At 51.6% G+C, this 25721-nt stretch overlaps 1 protein-coding gene and 1 long non-coding RNA gene across 5 annotated transcripts in view; both read left to right on the plus strand.

Moving 5' to 3' along the window:
• Nucleotides 1-25721, plus strand: part of TCERG1L (transcription elongation regulator 1 like) — a 403196-nt gene that overhangs the window by 172700 nt on the left and 204775 nt on the right. The gene's annotated exons all lie outside the window — the stretch shown is intronic.
• LOC148755146 (uncharacterized) lies at nucleotides 20782-23389 on the plus strand. The gene is made up of 3 exons (XR_016019106.1): nucleotides 20782-20950; nucleotides 21320-21496; nucleotides 22344-23389. It is a non-coding gene; the product is annotated as an uncharacterized LOC148755146 (long non-coding RNA).

Consider the following 25721-nt stretch of genomic DNA (forward strand, 5'->3'; position numbering starts at 1 on the left):
GAGATGCCACGATCTCATGTTAGGAAAACACTAAAGATTTCAGAAAAAACTCCCAGAGATAATAAACACGCTTAGCAATACTGCACAATATAACGGCCATAAAAAATCAATTGAATTTCTATATACGAGCAATGAGCAACTTGAAAAGGAAATTAGGAAAATGATTCCATTCTCAAAAGCATCAAAAGAATAACATATTTAGGAGTAGTTTTAACAAGGAAGCCCAAGACTTATAGACCGTAAACTGTAGCACCTGCTGAGAGAAGTTACAGAAAAGTTAAATAAACGAGGGTCCAGGTCACCCCCCGCCCCCTTTGGTTTCACTGACAATCCTCTCATCACTTTTCTTTTTTGTGTATCTGCCATCTCCTTTCATCTGCCATTATCCTCCAAGGAAGTCACGGGACACCTATTTCTACTCCACTGGGAGTAGATGAATAGGGGCCCTCTTGCTGGACCACAGGCTCCCCCAGGCCCCACCAGCCTGGCCCATCCAAGTGAGGGAGCCATGCCTGTAGCTGGTGTCCGAGCCCCTGTGCCCCCCAAAACCTCCCCCTCTGGCAGGTGACCTGGAGCCAGAAAGTGACTTCAACAGAGACCCCCCCCTCCAAGAGCCCAGCACACTGGCTTTGTGGGCAGGATGGCCTCCCAGAAAAGTGCAGCTGCTGAGCTCTGTCTTGAAGCAGAAGCTTCAAGGACGTGAAGGTGGCAGCCTTTGCAAGAGGACTGGGAACGTCAGCCAAGTCAGTCATGAGTGTTTCTGGAAGGCACTGTTGAGACACACGGCCATTTCAGGAAGGGGGGTCCATTCCCACCCTGGCTAATGACTCCCAGCCCAGATCATCCTGGAGGGCAGTGACATTGGTGACAGACAACAGGGCTGCAGCCCCCAGGTGAGTGCGGCCACACCCCCCAGGGCCCTGAGCTCACCGCACGTCAGCATGGGCGCCCTGGCTGCAAGCTGTCTGGCCCGCGGACACCTTCGGAAGAGGGGGAAGGTTTTTTTTGATGTTTTTAAATATTGAAAACACATTTAGGGCTTACACTCTATGAGAACTCAAATTCTTCCCCTGGATCCCGCTGGGGTCGCTCTTGGCCGCTTTGGTACTGAAATCGAATCTTGAAACACTGCAATTATTGGCTTTCCCCTTCAAATGTAATTCATTTTGTAAACGCTGCATTGGCAGCATACAGATTTGGAGGAGACGGATGTTCAAAGCCCAGGCTCAGCCAAGTCTAGACAGTGCGGCTCTGACAGAGCCATGGCGTGCAGGGGTACCTGCTGACAGTTGCCTGTTGTTTCTTTCTTAAACACATTTTAAAGAAAGGCATCTGACAGGGAGCTTGGAAGACTGCACAGGGCAGCAGATTAGACAGATGGGGGTCCACGTCTCGTCCGCAGCAGTGCTGGGCGGGCCTGACACACAGATGCAGCCGCAGCATCAGTCACCTTTCGTTTCGCATCCATCACTTCCCAGCCCCGGTCCACAGTGATCGCTGATGGGAAGTCCCCCCAGAGGTCCAGCCCCTGAGATTAACCTCTTAGCACCCAAGGATGTTTGCGTCACTTATAGTGATTCTTTCCACTGTGTTGTTCCCTTTGAAACCCCCCTGTCAGGCATGAGATGCATGTGCTGCTGCAAAATTGATCCAATTGCCTGCAATACTGGCGCCTTCCTCCAAGGAGAGTCACGTTTCACAGAAGCAATGGAGTCACTGGCATGTTTCATCACTTTAGGTTAAAAATACGTTTTGTTGAGGTTAGGTTACTTTACCATGTTCATATTTGAGAAGGAAAATGATCTGCATACATTGTGTCAGAATTCTTTAAACAGGAAATTTAAATATATAAAAATATATGCCCTGATTTAGGAAAGCTTAATATTCAGAGCTCCAAGTTCACAATTAGAAGGATTTACACTTTGCTTTATATAAAGACACTTTGACTTGATTTGGATGCCTTCCAGCAGAAACCCCCTAATGGAACAAAGTATCTATTTAAAAATGTTAACTCTTTGGTAACAGAGAGGGTGGCATGAGAAAGTAACATAAAGGGAGCCACTTTTAATGGAGCTGCCCTCCCCGGGGAACCGCCTGGCAGGTCTTATGCCTCCACCTTCCCAATGTTAAATCGGCAAAATAACCTTTGGACTAAAGCAACATTGTGTCCGAAACAAGTGTTTGCAAAGATAACAAGAAAGCAGATATGATGAGGACGAGACTGATGACAACCGGACTGAAAATTAAAACCGTTGTTTAGAATTAGTGTCAATATGTTAGTCCCTCTGCACCTGCAGAGGCGCCCTCCTTCTGAGGATGGCGCTGTTCCCCTCACCTTTCTCATAAACACCCCTGGCTTTGCCTCCTAAGGAGCACAACCCAAGTTCTGTTCCTGCCTGGATCAGTGCTTCCCGAGTAGCTAGTCTTGTTGCTCTCAAATAAATGCATGTGGCCTCTCACTTTGGCCTTTCATTTTTAGGTCAACAGGGGAAATGACATCAAAATATAGGGAGCCTTTCTTATGAGTTTTGGAAAGAGATGGCGAGGGAGCCACTCCGAGGTTCCAAATAAGGCTTGGTAATGAGGGACTGGGTTTGGGTGCCACGACGCCCCCATGGGGTAAAGCGGGGCAGTCTGCGGAGACTGGTCCGCACAGCGTCACACTTTCTCTCCAGAGGATGTGCTGGACATGAGGTCACGGGCCTGGGGCTGCAGTGCCCCCCCCCCCCCGCCCTGTCTGCACCCTGACAGCCTCAGTGTGTCAGCCTTGCGGTCATCGCCTGCTTCCTGGTGGCGCCTGAAACATGAAATGCGACTGTGGGTCCCACAGCGTACTTCTCCTTACCCCGTCTCAGTAATCTGTCTGGCTACTTACAGGCATTTTATCACGAAGCATGCAGCTTTGACTGCCAAGCATCTATTTTACTGAAGTTAATTGAACCCAATTACAGTGCAAAGTCCAATGTTGAGCCCCTTTGCGTCTCTGCAGTAGCTCACAGTGGAGATGTTTATACAAAGGGAGACTGGCTGACACAGGCTCCCTGATTACTTGCTGAGGATTTTAGAATGAGTGACCTGCACGTTGGCTAAAGCACATTAAATGGCACACACTGTCATATCTCACATCACCACACAGAGATGAGTCTGAAGGCGAAGTCTATTCTGCAGCTGAGAACAAGTGCAAGTACGTAAGTCAACATGAGACGTCTTCTGGGTTCCACCTGGACTCTCCGGAGAAGCAGCCACACAAAGCAGGGAGCCTCACAAGATGGGAGTCAGTAGCGTGGGGAAGTCGGCCATCGAAGGGCTGGGCCTGCTGACGTCACCGAAGGCCACACTCCTGATTCTGGAAGCTGCCAGAGAAAGGGCAGGTGAGGGTGGGGGAAGGGAGCAAGAGTGTGTGGCTGGTGCTCAATGCTTTTAAGAAACCTGAAGAAAAACCATTTTCATCCCAGCTCCCAACCAGTGCCCAGCTGAGTATGTAGCAATTTGGCTGTTTGGGTGGTTGGATGGCAATCTGGGTTTCCTCCCAAGTACCAACCTGAATTGGAGGGCACAGGGTCCCCTCTGCGGGGTCTCTTAAGAGAGGGTGACTGCTGTCCACTTAGGAGGACACAGGGACACGGAACCTGACTCACTGAATCAAGCCCTCATGTCAGATGGAGCCCAACCGGAGATGCCGACTTCCCTTACGGTCACACTCCGTACTAAGAAGCAAGAGGTGAAGTTCACCGAGTTCTTAATGCTGCGTTTAGCTACACATTTTAAACAACGCATTAGTTTCGAGGATCTCAATGCTCAATGTCAGTTTTTAAATTCAGGCGGGTTTTTTTGTGTGTGTTTGTGGTTTTTCATGGGTAGAGCGTGACTGCACATCAAAAGATGCGTGTCTGTGTGGTGATACTGACACCTCAGTGCTGTGCTGGCGGCTTCCGTAGGACGTGTTGCTCGCTCTTTGCGGAAAACAAGCAGATGGAATATTGGAGAGGAAACTGACGTTCATGTTCCAACTCAAGTAACGTGTCAGATTTGCCACAACAAGCAGTTGAGGACACGAAGTGAGGGGCGCGACGTGTCCCCTGAATCTTGGTGTGACGTTTACTTCTGTACGCTGCCAGATGTGGCCCAAGGAAGGGGCTTCGATGCTTTGAGATTCAAGATGGGGCTTCATGTAATTACTCTGCTGGGGACACAACCGAGCAGATCTGTAAACGCCTTTCCTCAGAACACAAAATTCACTAGCAAATTATAGAAGTTCAACATAAATTATAGATGAGGACATAACATTATTTATAGAGTTATAATTATACAATTTTACACTAAAAATTATACAAAATCACATTAAAATCATACATCTAGAATTATATATATAAAAAATCACATACAAATAATTATAAATTATACCCAACGTCAGGTGGTTTGTGCCCCATGGTCACGGTTCCTTTTCTGTGTGTTCTCCCGCCCGGCCGTGGTATTCCCAGCACTAACGTGGTGCCTGACACGTGGTGGTGACTCACGGCTCACAGAACACTGAGTGGATGTGTGTGTTCGGCACCAGCCATCTGTGTGTCTGTCCACCATCAATGGCTTATGAATGAGTCAGCAGCTTGCGTGAGCAAACACTCTGACCAACAACGCCAGGCGTGGACAATGGCATCGTGCTGCTCACTCGCTGCCTGTTGGTCCAAACCCTCCTAGAGATTTCGTGTACGTAGCCAACCACATGGCTTATCATTGAATCTCTGTTTGGAACTCAGCCAGTTCCTCTTCTTAAACGGTTCACACCATCATGAAGACGAGGGGATGGAGGGACACGTTGCAAACAGTCACCCCCACACCCTTTACAGTTCCCACCAAAGCCCCAAGTTCAAGGCACGGACCTCGCCCCTTTCAAATGAGGTTCGGATTTGGGGGGAGGGGTAGGAGTGGAACCTGTGACCAGGGCGTGGTGGCCCGGGTCTGGGGGTTTCTAGCGCCAGCAGTGGTTTTACCTGCGTGTTTTTTACGTCCTCTAACATGCCTATACCTTTCCCACTAGGTGAAAACAATAAGCAGTACAAAGCACTGAATTCCTAGCATCTGATCAAAAACTCTTCTATCTTCCTAGCATGCTATCTATCTTGATAATTTTTTTGATCTAAGTTACACTGCCTGAATCCCCAAAATGTGTCGTGCCAGCTGGCAGGGTGTTATTGAGCTATACATCACAGAGGTGACATTGCTCCTGAGTGACTAGCTGCACTGGCAGGTGGTGAGGATGCATTCTCGGAGACCCCGGCCCAGCACATGATATCAAATCCAGTTTCTTAATGGCCTTTCCTTATTTGGTTTTGAAAATGACAGAATAGCAACCAACATGTTCTGTAATTCCAAGACTAATAAGGCTGAAAGGTTTTGTTTTCTCATTAAAGATGAATGGCGTTGACATTTAAATAGATTGCTTCCAATAGGTCCTTGAGACTTCACTCAGGTAATTATTAAAAATATTTTCCAGCACATTGCAGCCCAGCCACATCTGTCTAGAGATGTAACTCAAGGGGCGAGAGCCATGCTTATTAATCACCTCCTGCCTCGCTGGCGTTGCCATGCGAAGTCCACCCTGAATCCGAGCCTCTGAGGGCCGCTGTGCAGAGCTGGCCTGGGACAGTGCAGACTGGCGTCCTTGTGAAGGTTTCAGACCGTCGGGAGTGACTCCGCGAACGTGCTCAGCCCTGCCCCGCAGCCTGCTTGCCTTCCCCTGGCCCCACTCACAGTGCTGCCAGACCATTCTTCTCGAGCTCGAGCTCCAGCTGCCTCCCTGAGCGTTTACTTCCCTGGGTGGTAGAGCCTCTCAAACCCTGGAGGACTATACTGAGCAATGATATCCTTGGAGATATTTACTGAACACTGTATTGTAACCAGGTTTCAGGAACAAAAACCTAATGTAATTGCTGCCCCTGGAGGACTCCCAGACTCCATAACATCTAAGTTGTGTAAAACCTGGCTCCTTGCTGTCTAGCCCTTCAGCACACAGGAGCTGTGTCGGTCTGCTGCGTCTGTTTGTCCATCTGGTCGAATGGCCCACTTGTAGCCATGACAATGGAGAGAATTATACAACGTGAAAAGGGAACGGACATCTGGTATACCTGCCAGTCCCAGCCATTCCACTTTGGTTGACTTGTTACCCAGACTTTCCACGTCCGTCAACCCCCCTTCCTCTCCAATGCTCCCCACCCTCTAGCAGTGAGAAGACTGAAGCTTTGGTGTATCATCCCTCAGCTTCCAGCATCTACAGCTCCCCCTTTCCCCCAAAGTCCAGGAAATCTCAGCCTTGCCCCTGCCATCCCAGTGGCTGCAGCTCCTTCTCAGAGATGTTCTATCCCTTCTCTGTTTCAACACAGGGCAAGGCACTCCTCAGGCAGCTCAGTGGTCCTTCCACGGAATGACTTTCTACTCTCACCTCTACAAGTTCTCAACAGGGAGATATTACCCGCTGTCCCCATTTCTGCTCTGCCCACGCAGACTTGGAAACTGGCTTCCAGTATTGGCTCTGCTGGTGCCAATTCCTGGGTCCCAGTGTCATCAACTCCCTGGTTTGACCTCTCACTCACTTCAGACAAGTACGATGTTCCTCTGCGTGGCTCACCTGGCTGTGTGTCTGCACACCACAGCCTTGTGTGGGCTCACCTGAGAGCAGGTGCCATCACTCACCGGTGCATGTGCTGATGAGTAGTTGATGGAATCGGTGACTGCCATCCCAACCCCACAGGATCCAAGATGGAGAAGGGTCAGAAGGAGGGTTGGGAGGACCAGGCAGTGCCCCCCTCACACGGCACCCCAAGGCCTGGAGAGGCGGCTCTGCCTCTGTTCAGGGACTTTCTTTTAGAGATGCAAACAACACAGAATCTGTTTCCTAAAACTTTCCACTTTGCCTTAAATAGTATAATTAAGAGCTTTAATTAGTCCACGTGGGGCTGCAGGTGAGTCATTTTCCAGGCTGCAGCTGGAACTTTTAAATGACAATGTCTTCTTCCTGCACAGGTCGGACTGACTATAGATACTAAAGTTTTTCCAATTTAAAGTTGAACCTCAAGTAATGAAATTGGCTATGTTTGTTTTTAATATGAGGAATTAGAGCCTGGCGTTTAGATCAGACTCAGCCTCTGACGATTGGTCGTGGGAGTTGGGCTCCACAGGCAGAAACGGGGAAAGGACGCAGAGAGAGCGAAGACAGAGCAGAGGCAACATGGTGGGAGCGCCACGGCTGCTTTGCAGACACTCGTCTCAGGTGTGCTTAGGCCTGTAGGAGGTAAAGAACTCAGCGACCACCTTCAGGAAGGGAGGCTGTGATGGAGGCAGGAGAAAGCATTGCATGGGGTGGGCTGCACCACAGCTGGCCGGCCTGAGAGGAGGAGCTGGTCCTGACACAACGCGCCTGCAGCACTGGCAGCAGCTGCTGTGTGGCAGGGGCCACGCCATCCCTCAGGCTTCCCAGCCCAGGGCCCAAAGACAGAGACAGGCGGCCCCCTCCACCCATCACTGCAGGCTGCCTATGTCTGCTGGAGGGCCCATCCTCTCTCTCTCTCTCTCTCTCTCTCTCTCTCTCTCTCTCTCTCTCTCTCTCTCTCTCTCTCTCACACACACACACACACACATGCATAAAAGAAATCAGGGAATCAATAAATCATAACTTAAAAATATAAAATATAGCTAAATATGCAAGATTGGGATTTGAGTTAAAAGCACAGATTTAAAGGATTTTGTATTCCTTTTCCATTTCTGCTTTCGAGCTCCATCCGTGCACAGCTGGACAGCTCCCCGGGGGTGCTGAAACCTGGCCTGCTCCCGCCAGCCAGGCTCTGGCCCCTGCTGAGGCCTGGGCAGCCCGTGGACTCTGCTTGTCACCGCTCTGTCTGGATCCCCACCCCTGGGCACAGCGCCTGCCACACTCTGAGCCCCATTCACTGTACCAACAAGTCAAACTCTGGTCCACATGGGCGAACTTCCCAGAATGAACGCTCTCCCTTTGTAACTCAAGCTAATGCATTGAAGCATCTTTCTTTCTTTTTTCACATTACAACTGCAAAAGGAAAGCTTCCAGATTCCCGTGACTTCTTCAGAGAGTTCTCCAGCTGCCTAGGTGGCTCCATCTGGATGCCAAGGCGAACCGAATTTCAATACGTGCCAAGTCCAGCCACCGACTTCTTCCTGTAGCCCCAGCCCCTCCACACTGTCTGCCTGGCTATGGAGCCAGAGGCCTGGCTGCAGGGCTCCCTCCCTCTGTGTCTCCACCCGAACCTTCCCATGGGGCAGCCGGGCTCTCCTCCACCAGGGGCTGACTCTTGTGGCTTCCTGGTGAGTGTATCCAGGTCAGACATCAGGAGACAGACAGTGAGAGGAGGGCAAGTTGGCTTCTCCCCTCTCCTCCCCTGTCTCCCCCTCCCTCCCTTCCTTCTCCTCCCCTCCCCTCTCCCCTCTCTCCCTCCTTACTTCCTCTTGTCCTTCCTTCCTGATGGGTCAGCATGGGTGACTCAGCTCCTCTCCCCCAAGGCCCTCGGTCCTCTTCTGGACGTGTCTCAGGCAGGAGAGACTAGAAATATCCAGTGACAGATGACATTTTAGCTGATGAGGTGATGCTGGGTATGAAAGGAAAGCGTGTTTCTGACACAAGAAACAGGTTGCACCTGAAAACACAGTAGAAGTTCTCAAGGGCATCTGATTGGGCCCAGTGAGGGTGGGGAACAGCCAGGTACATAATTTTGGGGCCCAGTGCAAAATGACAATATGGGTCCTTTGTGCAAAAATTATTAAGACTTTCAAGATGGCAGCAGGCGAGCTCCTCTGGTTGGCGACCACTCCACTTACACGTAGACGGCTGCTGGCCTGGGTCTTGGGGTGCATGTAGCTCCAGCCCCCCTCTGCCAGGCCAGCCTGCAAAGTTCTGCTTTTAAGGGTGGAATTTCTAGGGTGACACCACATGTGCATTTTACACACCATAATTCACACCCAGTTTCTGTCTAAGCATACTCTGAAAGCAATTCTCCATGAACTATCACTTTTCCATTTTGAAGTGCACTGCATTTTAAGATGCCCTTTGATTAAAAATATCTTGTTAGCATTTCACTCTGGTGAAGTCATATATCAAGAAAGTTGCAACATATTTTTAACATCCTAGAAGCACACCACTGGGTGACTTCAATAGCTCAGATAATAAAGGGAAGTGTTGCCGTCCTGTGTAGCAGCATAAAAATGGGGCTTTTTACTGCTGCTCTGATAAATAAGACACCAGTTGAAGGATCTGAGGGGCTTGGCCAATTTTCTGGGGCCCCAGGCAGTGGCGTACATTTGCTTTCTGATGACCCCATAACTGCACGTCACGTGACAAAGGTGTGCAGTGGATCTTCCTCTCACCAAATGTTTCCCATGTTGTGACTTTTTGCCATTTGAAGCCATAACTTTGGGGTAAGACATGTGAGGAAAGGAGGCAGGTGCATGGAGATGGCAGCAGCACCTGTGTTCACCCTGATGAATGTTCTAGAAGCTGTGTCTTACTGTCCACGACCTGCTGGGGCACAGCGTCCCTCTGCTGTCTCCAGACTTGGCACCAGGTCGGCTCTGTCACAGGGTGGTTCCCCTGGTGCAGGGCTGGTCCCCTTTTGGAGGGTGCCTGTGTTCAGGAGAAGCCACTTCTCCACCTGGACCCCTCACCGAGCTGGCCCAGAGAGCCCCCTCCATCGCCAGTGGAAAGTGCACTTTCAAGTTAACTGAGAAAGGGCCTGGGCTCTGGGGACTGACAGTTGAAACCTTTTTACAATTACTTAGTAAACATCTAAATTTAGAGTCATTAAGTAATTGAAGTGCCCTTCGTTTGGATTTGCAATGAAATATGAATGCAAGTGCCAAGCGTGGGGGGACGTTTCACCAGGTCTGTTTTGGTCCTCACACGGGCTGAGGGGCTGAGTGACGGGCAGATCTGCCAGGATGCCCGGTGGGGAAACCCATCACTGCCCCCACCTCACAGCGGGTCGCTGCCATGCTCCCCAAACCCAAGAAAGCTGCTCGGTGGGAGAGGCAGGAAGGCACGGAGCCCGGGGCAGGGCAGGTGCCAGGCAGGAGGCCGCTGGTGCAGACGGAGCAGAGCCCGGGGTCTGGGCCGGGCTGAGGAGCTCAGGCAGCAAAAGGCTTCAAAACCAGAAGTTCTGGCGCTTTGGAAGGATGTGAGTCCCCAATCTTGCTGGAAAAGGGGTTCATCTAGGAATGTCGTCATTAACACCTAACACGCCGATGACGAGGTGAGCCCCTGAAAACCACGCACAATTGGCAGCAAGTCTGGGACCCTCGGAAGGAGCACTGTGGACCCATGTGGCCACCCAGCACGGTCACTGCGGGGTCCACCGGGCCCAGGGCCCGCCAGGCACTGCTGGATACAGGCCCAGCTATGCTTTGATTAAGGGATGAGAGGCTGGGCATTTTGATGAATGAATAGATGGATAGAGAAAGTGAGTGAGTGACTGAATGGAAGGTTGATTGAATCAGTGAACAAACAGAAGCTTCCATGAGTGCAAGAAACAAAGGAGGAGAAAAAGAGAAAGGAAAGAGGAAGACAGACTAGAAGCGAGAAAGAGCAGAAGAAAAAGGAGAGAAAGGAGGGAGGGAGGGACATCCAGCAAGAGAAGACCTGACGGAGAGGAGGAGCCAAGAGCAGACTGTGGGCCCCTGGGGCCTGCTCTGAGCCCCGCGGCAGGAAGCGCCTCACCTGGGACCCTCACCAGGACCCTCGCTTGTGCTTGCAGCGTCCCCTGCTGGGGCAGCAGCCAGAGCCTGGACTCTGCCGGCGAAAGCGGCTGCTGCGTTCCCTGGAGAATGCGCCCTGTGGCAACCTTGTCCAAACACTGAGAGCAAGTCCCAGCTGCTTCCCTGAGCAGCAGCCCTCCTGGGGACTGGGCCAGGCGGTCCCTGGGGGCGGTCTCTGTGGGCCTTGCCTCTTGGGCAGGACGCAGCAGCCATTCACTGCTAATCAGTGAGCAGTGGCCTTGAGAGGTCCCGGGTCCCAACAGTGAAGGGGGCGGGGTTGCAGGCGGTGAGCTCACCTGCCTGCGGAGCTGGGAGTCTCACTTGGGGAGGGGCCCAGGAGCAGTCTGGGGCTGGCTCAGCAGGCCATTCTAACGGTTTTCTCTTTTCCCATTTTCCACGGTGGGGAGGGGCAAGGAGGGGGCAGGCAGTGGGGCCAGGATGTGAGGGGTTGGGGCCCCCAGGAGGGGGGCTATGGGGTGGTGGGTGGGGGCAGCCTGGGACACCCCGCTTTCCCTGCCCCCCCACTAGCTTTCCAGTTTCTAGCCATTCTTCTGAGAAACTTCCAAAGTTATATCACTTGTAAGCTGTAATGGTTTTTTGATGGAGATAAGCTGTAATACCACAACCTACAAATGATGGCGATTTCAGTGTTCTGCAAAATTCCGCTTCACAATGGGAATAAATCAAACGGTTAGAAGCAAGCCTCAGGATGACAGGCATTTCGGGGGTCCCCCGAGTGACATGAAAGTGTCATCTGACGGATAACTGCTCCTTCCTTCACCTCCACAGCGCTCCCCTCCTCTCATCTACATGTGCGGAATTAGCATCCTGTCGACTCCAGCGCTAACAACTGAAGGTTGCGTCTGCGCCGCAGCCCGAACCCCCTGTGCGGGGCTTGCCTCACGCGTCAATCAGCCTGGCCTTTCACGCGCTCGGAGGGGGCTTTCCGAGACTCGCTCTGCAGCACGCATGGCCCGCGGAGCCTGCCCCTGAGGCTCCCCCCTGGCAGAGGGGGGCGAATCATTAGCGTCATTAACGCGGTGGCTGTGCTCCAAAGGCGCTGCGTTCTGGGGCCGGGGCGCCGCCTCGCTCGTGCCTGCGAGTCCCTTCCTTCTCTTATTCATAAGCCTGTTCTCATTAGCGGCCCACGAGCCGCATCACAACCCTCCGCTTTGATGTCTGTTTTCAAAGTCACCGTTTCGGTGCCCGCGCTGTCCCCGCCCCGCAGACGCAGGGCCTCAGGGGACAGCCGCCTGGGGAGCAAACCCCCAGCGACACGGATGCCCAGCTCTGCGGGGCTCACGCCGGAAGCCCGCGCGGCTCTGGGCCGGGCCCGGGCCCCACGGCCGCGGACCCTCGTGCTGGGCGCCGGCCGGGCTGTGGGGCCGCGGCACGCGGGGTAGAGCGGCCCACGCGTGTCAGAGCTCGTCTTCCAGGGACGGAGGGCCGCTGCCCTGCAGCTTCAGAGCCGGGACCTCCCGCCCACGTCCACGTCGCCAGAACGAAGCAGGGTGGGCAGTGGGGAGTGTGGTCCGAGGCCCCACGGGCACGGAATTCTCCAGCGCCTCGGAGCAAATCTGGCCCGTCGCCCGTGTCACACTGCAGCCCAGCGCACGTGAGCTCCGCGACGAAACAGGCTGTTCTGCGACGGTAGTTTCCGCAATGCTCTGCTAAGTGGGGCTTTTCTTTAAAAAAAGAAAAAAAGGACCGTAACAACCATAAAGCAGCAGCTATTCAAGCCATTATGTTCAGTTCAGTTTCCAGTTATAGGCGACATTTATTGTTTGCCTTGTACAAGAGACAGACTCGAGACACAATGCACAGTATACACTTCAAGAGAAATCTCAGACCGACAGAAACGGAGCGCGCCGCCACCTTTCCTCAGTCACGATCTCGGGAAACGAAGGCTCGGCTCATGCTCTTATCTTGGTGACTGAGTCAAAAATACTGTTGTGCGGGTTCTGGGCCTGCGTGGGCCCTGGGGCTCCAGCCGCGTCCCAGGGGTGCTGGGACCCTCGCTGCTTCTCCAGGTCTGTCTGGACGCCAGCCAAGCGCCACCACCGACCCTGCAGGATTTCATAACTAATCTTCAACCGCGTGTGGTCAGGATCCTTTGCGAAGACCTGACGCTTCCTCCCTTTTTACTGGAATATCTGCTTTTAACAATCTCCTTGAAATCCCTTGTGATACATACGGAATTAAAACTGAGGTCAGGTGGTGCAGAGTGAAAGCTTGGACACAGCAGAGATTCCTACTTAAAATTGGATATTTGCAATTTGGTTGACAGGATTACTATATTGTCTTAAACATTTGCGGTTCACTCAGCAGTCCCAGGCCCCTCCCTCACTGGGAATTAAAATGTATTGATACACACACGTTGTTTTTGTTTGCCATAACCAAAATTCAATAATTAAGCTGCTATTTTATACTGTGTTTTCAAATTCACACAGCTGGCCTTGACCTAAATAGATTTGTTGGGCTGGATGGCTCGTACCCTCTCCCAAGTATGTGGGCTTTTGTCTTTCCACGATGGGCGCCTTTGAGAGTCCTGACAAGTGCACAGGCAGTGGAAAGACCACTGCTGCACATGCGTGGGACCCTCTCCATCTGTGGGTCGGTCAGCAAACCTTGGCTTCGGAGCCTTGCATCAAGGCAGCAACGGAGAGCAGAGGCCAGGAGGCTCTGAACACTGCATATGCGCACAGAACGTGGGGTTCTGGAAAGCGCTCTCCCTCCAAGACCCACCAGCCCCTCTTCTACCCCAGGGTCCCGGAGAGTGACACCTAGTGAGGGTGGAGGATGGGCGCTGAGATTCAGGGAGAGGTCGGCTTATCGAGCTAGCCGCCCACTGGGAGATCTGGGCCCTCAGGTGTGGATGGGGGTCCTGAGAGGAGGACATTACCCTGAACGGGGCAAACCCTCGGGGCCCTAGTTCCACCAGCTGCAAGTGGGGGCATGGCACCCCCCAGGTGGGGCAGTGGCGCTGGCCATTGTTTATATCTCGTGCTCAGGCGTTGGGTTGGGACAGAGTGTGGCACTGATTCCCTTGGATTTTCTCATTCAAGGAGCCTGTTTGCGGTACTTCCCATCTTTCCAAATTGAATGTATAACTCGTGCTTCCTGTCAGCTTATGAGGTGAAACAAACGTGACTGCTCTGCCACTGGCGTGTGACTAGGACGACTCAGCCTCTCTGGGCCTCAGTTTCCCCAGCTGCAGAATGGGGGTAAGACCATGTCTCCCCCAGAGCTGATCGTGCAGACACGGCCAGGTGCGTGCTGGGACCCCCCCCCCCCCACGGGAGCCGTGTGCCACACAATGGTGAGGAGCATGGGGGCTGGAGGCTGTGTGCGTCACAGGGAGTCTCTGCCATGTCAGAGGCACGACCCCATTTACTCTGTGGCTGCTGTCCGCCGAGCACCTGCTGTGGCCGAGATGAGCTGTGCCAGTGGCTGTGCCCCCAGGAAGTCGGGCCGGGCACGGCTTTCCGCCCACCCGCATGTGTGCTGCCTCGAGCCCCGGATGCTGCGCTGGGTCACAAGCAGCACAAGGACCCTGGTCGCCGCTGCTCACTTTTGTCCTCTTGTCATTGACATGCCCGTCTGTCCTAATTATGTCCCCACCTGTCGGTGCTCCTGTTGTCCCCACTAATTAGTCCCCACCTGCGCAGTGTCCTCCTTACAATCTCTGTCAGGGCTGAGGCCGCTAAGCTTCTGCGGAGGGCGCTGCACCCAGCAGAAACCAGACGAGCTCATGGACCGTGAGCTGCCCGGCAGGGAGCCTCCCTCCTTCCCTGTGGCCCCAAATTCCACCTCCTGCAGATGGTTGTGTACCCCAAAGCAGTGGTCTTAGGGCAGAAATGAGCGACCTTGCTAATTCCTAGTAAACAATAAACTGACTCGGCCTATTCGAAGCCCTGGCATTTAGTGTTGGTGTGTCTACTTTTCCAGAGACGTGCTTCTAAATCCTGGTTTTATTTTTTTAATTAGATTGGATAATTGCTGATAATCAGGAACCTTAATAAAACTGTATTCCATGTACAAATTTTCCCAAGGAGGGTTGAAAGCAGTGAGCCAGACAAAAACCAGTTTTAGATTTCTATTTCACTCCATTCAGTCTGCTCCCTAAATTTCTCTTGAGTCGCTATTTGGTGTATAACTATACGATTTCTACAATTAAAGTGGGATTTCCTTAGGGCACGAGGAAGGGCTAAGGTATACTTGTAACTGCTTACGATCCAGGGTCCAGGAGATACTATAAGTAGGTTCCGAGCATCTCTATCGTGGGCAGATTGTTAGAGAGACACTTGAAAACAACACATGGTCGGCAGGTTGTCTGAGAGCTTGGGGGATGGGAGTGTTATTCCATTTGTCCTTGTGTGTGTAACCGGCGCAGAGCGGTCATAAGTTAGTAATAAGTGAAAAATCAAGAGCTCAAACTGTATATATAATATGGTCTCAGTTTTGCTTAAATGTGTGTGAATAGATGTACGAGTGTTTGCCTGTGTCTGTGGGTCTATTCATGTGTTTTGTGTGTGTCTGCGTGTGGTGTGATGTCACTCAGTCACCAGATCTTCCCCCAGGACTGTGGCTTGGCTGTCAGACTTTGTTTCTGGCTCAGGGCTTTTTGTATCCACCTATGATTTTATTTCAATTTGAAAACAGAATCATGTGATGCTCTCCTGACGCATGGTGTGGTTTCCTGGCCTTTACGTCGTCCAGCCGGGCTTGTCGGATACACACGTGTTCAGGGCCTTGTGGGGGGTCGTGAAGGTGACGCAGCATGCAGGACATGGTCTCAGCTGTCACCACGAAGCGTGCCGTGGGTGTCCCTGAGAGGCCTTCACAGGAGGAGTCGCCACCTGTCACCTACACTTGTGACAAAGATGAGTTTCTGCCAACATTTCTGAGTGTTTACTTGTCAAACATCTTTTTTACCAGTTTAAATATTTTAAACACTTTTTTTTGTGTAGAAAAAAAATACATTCCTTAATTTTAGATTAAGAAACATTTCTTTATGTGAATTCAGACAGAAACAATAAGAAAAACCCATTGAAATATGACAAATTGCAATAAGTGGATGTCTTCATTCGATGAGTCAAAATTCTGGGATGAGTCAGAGATAATTCTTTTGGGAAAAAGTAGAAACAATGATAGAAAAAAAAAAGGAAAAGAAACACTTGAAGCATCTGACAATTTGAGTTGTTTGACTTGTTTTCTGCATATTTGGTTTTGGTGGCCATTTGGGATGGAAAATTAGGCAATTCTTCATTATTTATCATGCATTTTTCCAGCTAGTTTAACGGAAAGAGATTTGATTGAGCTTATTCACAAGGAAGAGACAGGACTGTGTGTCCCTCTGAAGAGACAGACATGGAACCTTCAGGTGGCGCCATCTCCGCCTGTCTCGGCGGGCCCCTTGCTGCGAGCTGAGCACGGGGCGAGCTGGGACCCATGAGGATGCCCTGGGCCCCGCCTGCCTCGCCGCAGCCACAGAACTAGTGACACGCTTGGCTTTGGCCTCTGCTGCTCTCAGCACAGGGAAACACATGCGCCTCCAAGCACCGTGCCTGCGGGAGAGGCGGGGCAGCGAAGAGTATGGGCCCAGCCCTTCTTCTGCCTCCAAATCCCACCAGCACATAAATGAACCAAGCCCACGAGACACGGGCCAGGGCACGCCCCAGCTTCGCGGTCACAAAAGCCACACAGGACTTCTCCGTGTGCTCACTGTGACACTGCCTCAGCTGAGGCCTCTGTCCCCTCCCACCAGCCCCCAGCCCCTCCTGCTTCTCATCTGTCTGCACCGTTTTTGGCACAATTAAGGGTCTGGATTGTCACCAAGCTGGTTGAATTCTCACACCACCATCCTGAAGTCACAGATGTCCTCATCTCTCAACATAGACAACTGATCATTATTTTCCCAAGACTTAATTTCAAAATTGCCCATGTCCTGCTCAAGTCAGAGTCTGCTGTTCCTGCAGCCCCAGACGTTGGACTGTAGTAGCCAGTTCCGTGGGGTTTAACAATCTCGTGCCTCTAAAGAGAACCAGACACACAGAGGAGTCCACAGAGAGCCCTGCCACGTGAACTGCTCTGTATCCCGTCACCTTGTGTGCGTCCCTGTCCCTTTGGGGTCCTTCACCCCGCCCTTCATAGGTGCCCTGACTGTGCCAGCCCCACTTGTCCTGGGTGATGGGCAGCTGCCCAGGGAGAGCTGTGAAGGTGTCCCTGGTGCCTGCTCTCCAGGGTGCTGAAGGGACACAGGCCTGTGAGCATAAAGCTGAGAGGAGGCCAGGCAGGGCTTGGGGGGAGCTGAGACCAGGAGGAGGGGTCTGTTGTGTGAGGGGGGTAGGGGGGCAGCACCAGAAGCCGGAGTCCGTGACAGGTGGTGACATCGAACGTCCGCACCACCGGGGAGCAGCTCACAGCCTGAGAGGATGGCGGGAGGTGGAGAGGGGGCCACACGGCCAAGCTCTGCCGCAAGCAAGGGCTGTCGCTTCTGGGCTGCAGGGAGCTGGCCCATGGGAACAGCCCGCCAAGTGAAACACAAACCAAACCAAACCTGCCCGTCCAGGTTACTGATGTGCGAACTCACTCAGCTCCTAAACAGTGATGACTAATCCACATGAAAACCCCGAGGTCACATGGGCTGAGCCTCTGACTCGGGTCCGTGCCCCTCGGTTAGATCAGACCGTGTCTCCACCCTTGGGAAGCAGAGGAGAAGCCGGGCTCGGAAGGGCCTCTGTCCCCTGGTGCCTGTGACCACCGCAGCTCGGTACTTCCCTGCTGAGCCCTTTCCGCGTTGCTCTGGCTAATGCCCAGACCTTTGAGTTTTCAGCACTTCCAGAACAATGGGAATAATATTTTCTTAGAAGCAGAATTGACACCTAAATAAGGTTTCATATCTGAGGACTTTTTGCAAAGGTCTCATTTTCGGCGATGTCTCTCTCTGCTTGTGCAGGAGGAAGTGGTGGTTAGGAGAAGAGTAACCGTATTGTTCCAAACCGCCGTGTGTTGTGCCATGTGCTGAGGTCACTCCAGGAGCAGAGGGCTCTGGGTGTTTCTCTGGGAGGCTGATGGGGATCCATAGAGGGCCACGTCACACATCACCACAGACATTGGCTCCTCGGTGTTCCAGCCCCGCCCCCCAGCCCCACCCCCTCCAACCCCCAGCCCCGCCCCCCACCCAGCCCCACCCCCCACCCAGCCCCACCCCCCACCCAGCCCGCAGCCACGCCTGGATGGCAGCGAAGCTTCTGGTTATGCATTGTTGGCTGTGGCTCCAACCAGCAATCATTTGCCATGTCCCCCACATCTGACTGAGGGCTGTTGGGGGGCTGAGGCTGGACCCAGAGTCAAGGAAGGATATTGGGGAGGGCGTGGCGTGGACTGGGGCCAGCACAGGCTGACACCTCTCTGATTGGCCAGACCATCTGCACATCGTCACCACATTTAATCCATTGTAGAGACTTAATGTCATCAAATCCTACAGAAAGAAAACAAATAGAAGAATAACTATGGTGTGAAGAAACAGGAATGGAATTCTGGTGAGAAAATTGCTTGATAATAGCTAACATTATATCATGGTGAACGAACTTAAATGAGTCCAAATTAATGTATATTCACTTGAAACAAATGTTAATTAAACAAGCTACAATCTAATTTTCAGGTTCTGAAATGATTAATCTACCAAGCGGAGACAGATAAAATGTTCTTTGTGTTATGTACCGTATGTGTTCAGAGAAAATGGCCCCCTCTGGCTTGCATATCTTGTTGTTGGTAGAAATATCTGTCTAGATAACTCAGTATTTCCTTACAGTTATTGATCATGCATTTGTAATTCCAATAAAAGAAAATCTGACCACAATTTGGGGTGGGTTTGATTAGCCTACCTTTGCAAAAGGGTCTCTTCTGACTGTTTGAGATGGAAGGATGGAGATGTCCTTTAGAATTTTTATGATGTACCAGCCGAAGCTTCTCCGACAACATGCAGTGGAGCCAATATGTGAATGCCTGGCTGTAGGTTTTAAAGACTTAGACTTGTTCTGTATTCAGAAAAAGGTAAGGCAGGGTGTTATATTGTAGGAATTAAAAATGTGTCCCCTGCCCCCACCCTGCCATTTTACTACAGTCAACAGGTGCTGCTGAGACCCCAGAAGAGGGGGCCAAACAGAAGCCCTGCCCCCCTGTAGCCAGGTGGACATGGGGAACCAGGTACTGTGGACTGGCCTCGTGTTTCCAATGAGAGTGTGTTCACCCTGGTCGTGAAGATGTGGGGGGGCTGCCTCTCAGAGCTGGGGGTTTTCTAGCTTTAGAAGGATGGACATCAGAGGAAAGCCAATGGGAATGCGGCTGGAGGCGGGTCAGGGCAGGAGAGGGGCAGCGTCGTCCTCTGGGTCTCAGTGCCGGCATTTGCACCCATGCTCTGCCATCCCGCTGGGCACAGGCCAGGCAGGCTACCTACCCTCTGAGCCTCAACTCTTTCCTCTGTAAAATGGGGGTGATAATATGTCGGTTTGTTGTCGGGTCAAGTGAGAAGAGCATGTGTCGTGCTGAGCGCTTGCTAAGTGTTTACCATTGTGATTATCTGTGGAGGCCAAGCTGCGTGGATCCCTGTAGCGTTTCCCGGAGTCCTGGGGTGTTAGCACTCAAGGCTGGGTGCTTGAGTGCCTCGGCTGTTTGTTTAAGCATCAAAGGTCCACATGTGTGTACATCCATGTAAGGCCACTCATTCCCTGGGGGACCGTCCAGGGGCAGCGACGGAAACGCCGCCTGTGCCCTTGACTTTGTTCGCTAGCGGCCTTGTTCCAGCTCTCATCTGAGCCGACAGGGTCTCCTAAACGTGAATGATAGGCACATTAGGTAGTAATGGCCGAGGGATGTGGACGCAGCTTTGACCTGATGTTCTGGCCAAAACTTGGGCAGCTGCCCAGGCCCAGCTCCTGCAGCCTCTACAGTCAATCTAGTCTTCACATCTCCGTACAAACGTAAAGGGAAAGCCTTCACTTCCCCCCCACCCCCTTCCTTCTAGAGTCCTCTGTGAAAAAGCATGTTTTCTGGGCTGCGCTTGGTTGCTGCTGGAAGCGCAGGCCGAGAGCACGGCAGACCCTTCACACAAGGCTGCTTAGACTCCACGTCCCCACTGCTGCTCTTTGGGGACCTGTGGGGACATGGACAGTGGGCCCTTACATCTATGCTGTGCCCACAAAAATAGAGCGGGCTATAGGGGAGGGGCGGGGAACTGAGGCTGAGATTTGAGTCACCTGCCCCGTCGTCATGTATGTGACAACAGGACACGGCAGGGTCCTGCCATCACATCCCGTCCCTACTTGATTCCTCTCCCTCATTGTTCAGTTTCTTGGCCACTCTGGGCCACTCCCCAGAAAAGGCCTTAAATCTTCCATCTGATTGACAGTCAGGCAAAGATTATAGTTACGGTCAGAAGACAACTCCAGGGAATGGATGCCACGTGACACCGACATGAGGAAGCAAAGTCTGTGTGACATGGAATCAGGAAGAAAGGGCCATGTGCTTCCATGTCGTAGGGACTCAAGTATCCTAAGAAGTCAGGTCCCAAGTTCAGAGGGAAGAGCACCGGGTGAAGAGCCTGGCAGGGGCAGGAATCCTGCTCTTCTGTGGTGGGACGCTCTGGCCATGAAGGGGTATGAGGCCAGCCGTGCCAGCTGACTCCCAGGCAGAGTTCCCAGCTCACCCCCCGGCCCCTCGTTTCCTCTCCTGTAAACCCTCGGGTGTCACTGTCTGACTCAGACTCTATTTCAGAGACTCCAACCTACGACAGTTGGTCCCAGGTGCTATAAAGGAGATTGTAAAATGGATCTGAGAGCGGGCTATTCCCCCCGTGGTGACACTTGGGTCCTGGTACTGAAGGGGGTAGGGGCCTGGGTGCCTCCCAGCAGGCTGGAATGCTGCAGCTGTTTCCACATGTCTACTGTGGTCCGAATGCCACATACCTTGGAGGGACGCCTGAGGGAAACGGGACCAGGGCACAGGGTCGCTGCTTCTGAGAAGCTTGGGGACACTGCAGAGATGCAGAGAGGAGCTCAGGGGGCTAATCAGGGAGCAGAGGCCGGGCAGCACTGAAGGACCCTCAGCACCTCAGCTGGAGGACAGACAGACTGACCACTCAGGCTTAATGGGACTTGTCAGAGGTTCAGAGCAGGTAGGTTTGCGGTCTGTGGGTCTCCTAGGCCCAGGCCAGGTTCCTATGAGGGAGAGAGGGGGCCTGAGACCTGAAACATGGCCCTACGGGCAGGGACAATGGAGCTGGACCCTCAGATCCCACTGTCCCCCAGGACTTAGAGGGTGACTCCATCCCATTTTGAAGGGGCGGTTGAAGGTAATTCGAGGAGCACAGCCTGTCTTCACAAAACAATGCTCGTCCTGCTCAGGCTCTCTGCCACCTCACGTCCTGGGGACAGGACGGATGACAGGCTTCAAAGGCCAGCCTGGGACCACGGCCTGGACAGTCCCTGGCCTGGGCGTCGGCACTCGGGGAAAGGAAAGTTAGGCGTCTTTCTGGTTTCTTCAGGCACGTCGTCCTTTGTGCGTTGGCAGTGTTGCAGAGTGGGGTGCACCCCAGAGCCCTCCCTGCCCTTCCCCTGCTCTGTCCCCCAGAAGGTCAACCTCCAGGGACTGCCTCGCTGGGTGCCCTGACTTTCAGCTCCAGTTGCGTTGGGCCAGAGGAACATCAGGAGGAAGGATACAGGTAAGGGGAGGTGGGAGGTGGGGATGCTCATTCCCCTTCCCAGCCCTTCCCATCCAGGGGCTCCCTGCACGGGCCCTGCTCGCCCAGCAGGACCAGACTTGCCCCTCACCCCTAAGGCTAAAGACGGGGGTGCCCCATTCTTGCTAGAGCCCGAGTCCCTCAGCACCTGCTAATGTCCCCTTAGCTCTGATGTCCCCTTAGCTCTGTCCACAACTTCAGTTAGACCATGGGGAGGGTGCCATCTCCTTTCTGCTGAAGCCCAGCTGGCACGAGGCCATTTCTGTCCTGACTCCTGCCTCCCCGTGCTGTGTCCAGGCCACAGCACACACTGAGTGGCCCTGACAAGGCTTTGCATCAGAGCAGCCATCTGCTTGTGGTGACTGTTACCTCGGCAGCAGGAGAAATGCCGACTTTAACTTTTAAGCCTGGATCCCATGACGTTGGACAGATGCGAAGGAGGGTTCTATCGCGACCCCACTTGGTTCTGCATTCTCAGCATTTATCATGTGAGCCGTTAAAAAAAGGCTTTAAATGCTTTGCACGGGTAGCTGAAAGGCTGAAACTGGTGCTAAAAATGTTAATCGGGGTTTAGAACGGGATTTACTAATTTTAATGTCAAGTGCATTGTTATCATCCAGTTTCTTAATGAAAAAATAATGCACAATAACCTTTAGAAGTTAAAATGAGGGGGAAGAGAATAACTGCAAAGATATATTTCTTTTTAAAAGTTTCAATATGTCACTCTGCCTAGAGCTTAAGGATTCCCTGTAGAGCTCATTGTCTGGCATGTTTTGGGGTGACAAGTGACTGATGCCACCATATTTCTCTTTCATTTTCCACGGGGCAGCCTCTTCAGGGACGTGTTTCACCCCAGGTTGAAACCAAGACTTAGCTGGCGGCATCCAGTACCTAGAAAGAGATCCATACCACTTTTTCTTGAAAAAATTCAATTTTATCTTTATTATGTTTCCCAATTATAAAAGATTATACAATAACAAATGTTCATTTTAAAATTCAAATATTACAAACATAGTTAATGTAGAAATAAAAGTCAAAGATAATGACTGTAGAAATATTGTGTCTATTCTTTTAGATATCTTTCTGCACATGAATAATTATTACTTTTGTGTGTGTTTATATCATAATGGGTGACATTTATTCATCATTTTCACATGCCTGGCTTTGTCTGAGGCTTTTATACAGAGCAGTTCACGTGAGCTGTTACAAAGAAAGCTTTCAATGCTTTTTCTGAGATACACAGATGTTGTGAAAGTTGCCCAGTGGTTCCCAGCTGGTGTGACTTAGGTGATGTGACGCCAGGGTCCCACATTGTCAACCCCCTCCCCCCACACGCTCTTTAGTACAACCCAGGGTCACAAAGAGATGGTCTCGTAATACAGTCATGCTTCTGAAAGCCGCTTTCCACTTTGGCACCTTTATATGTCAGGTGTGTAGGTTATGTTTTAATGGCTGCAAACCCTATCACTTGTGCGGATGACCCAAAACTTATATATTTAATCTTCTGTTAATGGACGTGTAAGGTGTTGGAACTATCGTTTCTGTTGCCCCCAGTGCCACAATGATTATCGTATTACAGGCTTGTTTGTGAGCTTGTGATGGTGTTTTGTTCGACAAATGTCAAGAAGAAAATATGCTCCATCAAAGGAAATGCAGACTTTTCACTTTGCTGGATATTCACACATTGACTTCTCGCTCCCAATAGTGGACAGCGGGAGTGCAGTTTCTCTCACGACCTCACTGAATCTGGGCACCCTCGTTTATTTTTTAAACCTTTGCCAATCAGATGGGAACAGTGGCAGCTAGTTTTTCCCCCCCTTGCATTTCTTTGATAATTAGTACCGCCGAATGTCTCTCCGTTACATACTGACTTTGCGTGGCTTTCTCTGGGAATGTTACATTCTCATCCTTTTTTATGTTGACCTTTTAATCTTATTATTTTGTAAGATCTCCTTATAAATTGCTGGATGGCTATGCAGCAATTGGAAGCAATAAAATAGATATTCATACGTCAACATAGATTATAGAATTGAATAATAAGTGCAAAATATAACAATGCCTGTGGTGCTGGGCTCCATGTGAATTAAGGTCATACACGCATGAGTTCCTGTGGAAACGGTGGACAACCTAATTTAGGGCAACACTACCACCGAGAACAGTTAGGAAAGCTGGAAAACTGTGCTGAGGAAATTAAGGAAGACCTAATTAAATGGAGGGATGTGTGATGTGCGTGAACTAGAAAATTCAACGTTGTAAAGCTGTCAGTCGCCCCACGTTTATCTACGGAGGTTATGCAATGCCCATCAAAACACCAAAAGGTTTTGTTTGTTTGTTTTGTTAATTTTCTTTCTTTTTTTTCTTATCAATTGACAAGCAAATTCTAGAATTTATATGGACCGCAAAGGCACTCAGACCCTCAAGGCCATATTGAAGAAAAGAAAAAAATGAGAGAATTTGATTTCCCTCGTATCACTATCTGTTTTCAATGAGATTTAAGAAAGTTTGTTACTGGAACAAAGCTAGACACGTAGACCGACGTCACAGAATGAAGTCCCGGTGCAGACCCAGGTGTATGCGGACCCTGATTTGTGGCGAAGGTGACAGTGCTGGACCAGGTGCTTAAGTGGTGATGGATCCATGTCTCCCACACGGGGAGCAATGAAAGATGCCCGTTTGCTACTAACACAAAATGTCATTTCAGGTGGATTGCATTTCTAAATGTGAAAAGTAAAACTGAAATTCTGGGGAATTTTGTGTGCGGGGTAGAATTAAACAGTTCTAGCACACCCATATGAGAAGATGCCTCCTTTCGTTAATTATCAGGGAATTACAAATTAAAAAAGTGAGAGTAGCACAATGGCAAAAAAAAAAAAGACAGGTGATACTGGAATTTGGCAAGAATGTGACTAACCGGAGCTTTCATGTTGTTGCAGAAGTGTAGCAATGGGTCCCGGCTGTAAAGGTGCTTGGCATTCCCCAGGGAAGCCCAAGGTACTCATCCCCGTGACCCGGCAATACCTGTCCTCACTCCGTACCCACGAAATGTGTAGTATGTGCACCAAAGGGCCCGTCGCCGCATTTTCAAAATAGCCCCAGATCAGAAGCAACCTCAATGACTATGAACGTTACAGTGGAGAAATCCATCTCGTGTCTTCATGCAGTGGGACCCGATGCAGTGCCGCCATGAGCTGACAAAACCACGTGACACCGTGGACGGTCTGACAGACACCACGTTGGTGAAAGAGCCATCACATCAGAGCGTGTGTTTACGGTTCCGTCAGAGCATGCGTGTAGGGCTCGGTCCGCTGTCCCTCTATGAGGGTGGTGGGGTCGCCCAGAGGGGGCAGGAGGTGCCAGTGATGTTCTCGTCCTGCACCTGGGAGACAGTCATGTCTGTTTGTGTTTTGAGACAACTTTCTGAGCTGTACAAAAGCTGTGTCACCTGACCTGGTCCGTCCAAAGAATGCGTTGATTTCAGCAGGAAAACACTACTCAGGCCAACCCAGCCTTTCAGATGTTCCAAAGCACAGGGTCTGACAGGACGACCCTTAAGAACATCAAATATCAATATTACCGTGCACTTGAAAAGAGGACATTGGCAGGAAACACGCCTGTCCTGCACAGGGCTCCACGGCTCGGCCGGCGCGGGACCAGGAGGACATGATAATATGTGCGACCAGCCAGAGCTGTGCTGTGGACACAGGCACTTCACTAGCACGTGCCACAGCTGTAAGCACAGCATGCGCTGCTGATTGGCTAAAGCCAGGCCAGGACCTGGGCTCGAATCCCAGAAGCCGCGTGACCTCAGGCCAGTGCACAGCCTGCAGCCAGCGCCCTCATCGTTGAAGTGGGCTTGTTCCCAGCATCGGCAGTGAAGGCGCAGTCTGTGGACTAAAGGAGACTGTGCGTGTGGAAGCATCTGGCTCAGGTGTGAGGCCGAGGAGTCGGTTCCGACGAGCTTCCAGTCAGACCCAGGGCTGGAGGCCAGGGCAGCAGAGAGCTGAGAGCAGCGGGGCCCTGGTTTGTGTGTCGTAAGGGTGTTTGCTGCCTGAGAAACTCTTGCTGGCTCTGGGGAATGACGGGCAGACACGATCCTCCTGTTATAATGCGGAAGGACAGACTTTCCTCCAAGGTCACACACTCTGCAGACAAGTCAGAGGAGAAAAGCCGGTTCCAATTCCCAGCATACACGCCGTTCCCCAGAGTC

The sequence above is a fragment of the Rhinolophus sinicus genome, chromosome 15, assembly GCF_057876585.1.
Source record: "Rhinolophus sinicus isolate RSI-liver-muscle chromosome 15, RSI-T2T, whole genome shotgun sequence".
In the NCBI taxonomy this organism is placed as follows: Eukaryota; Metazoa; Chordata; class Mammalia; order Chiroptera; family Rhinolophidae; genus Rhinolophus; species Rhinolophus sinicus.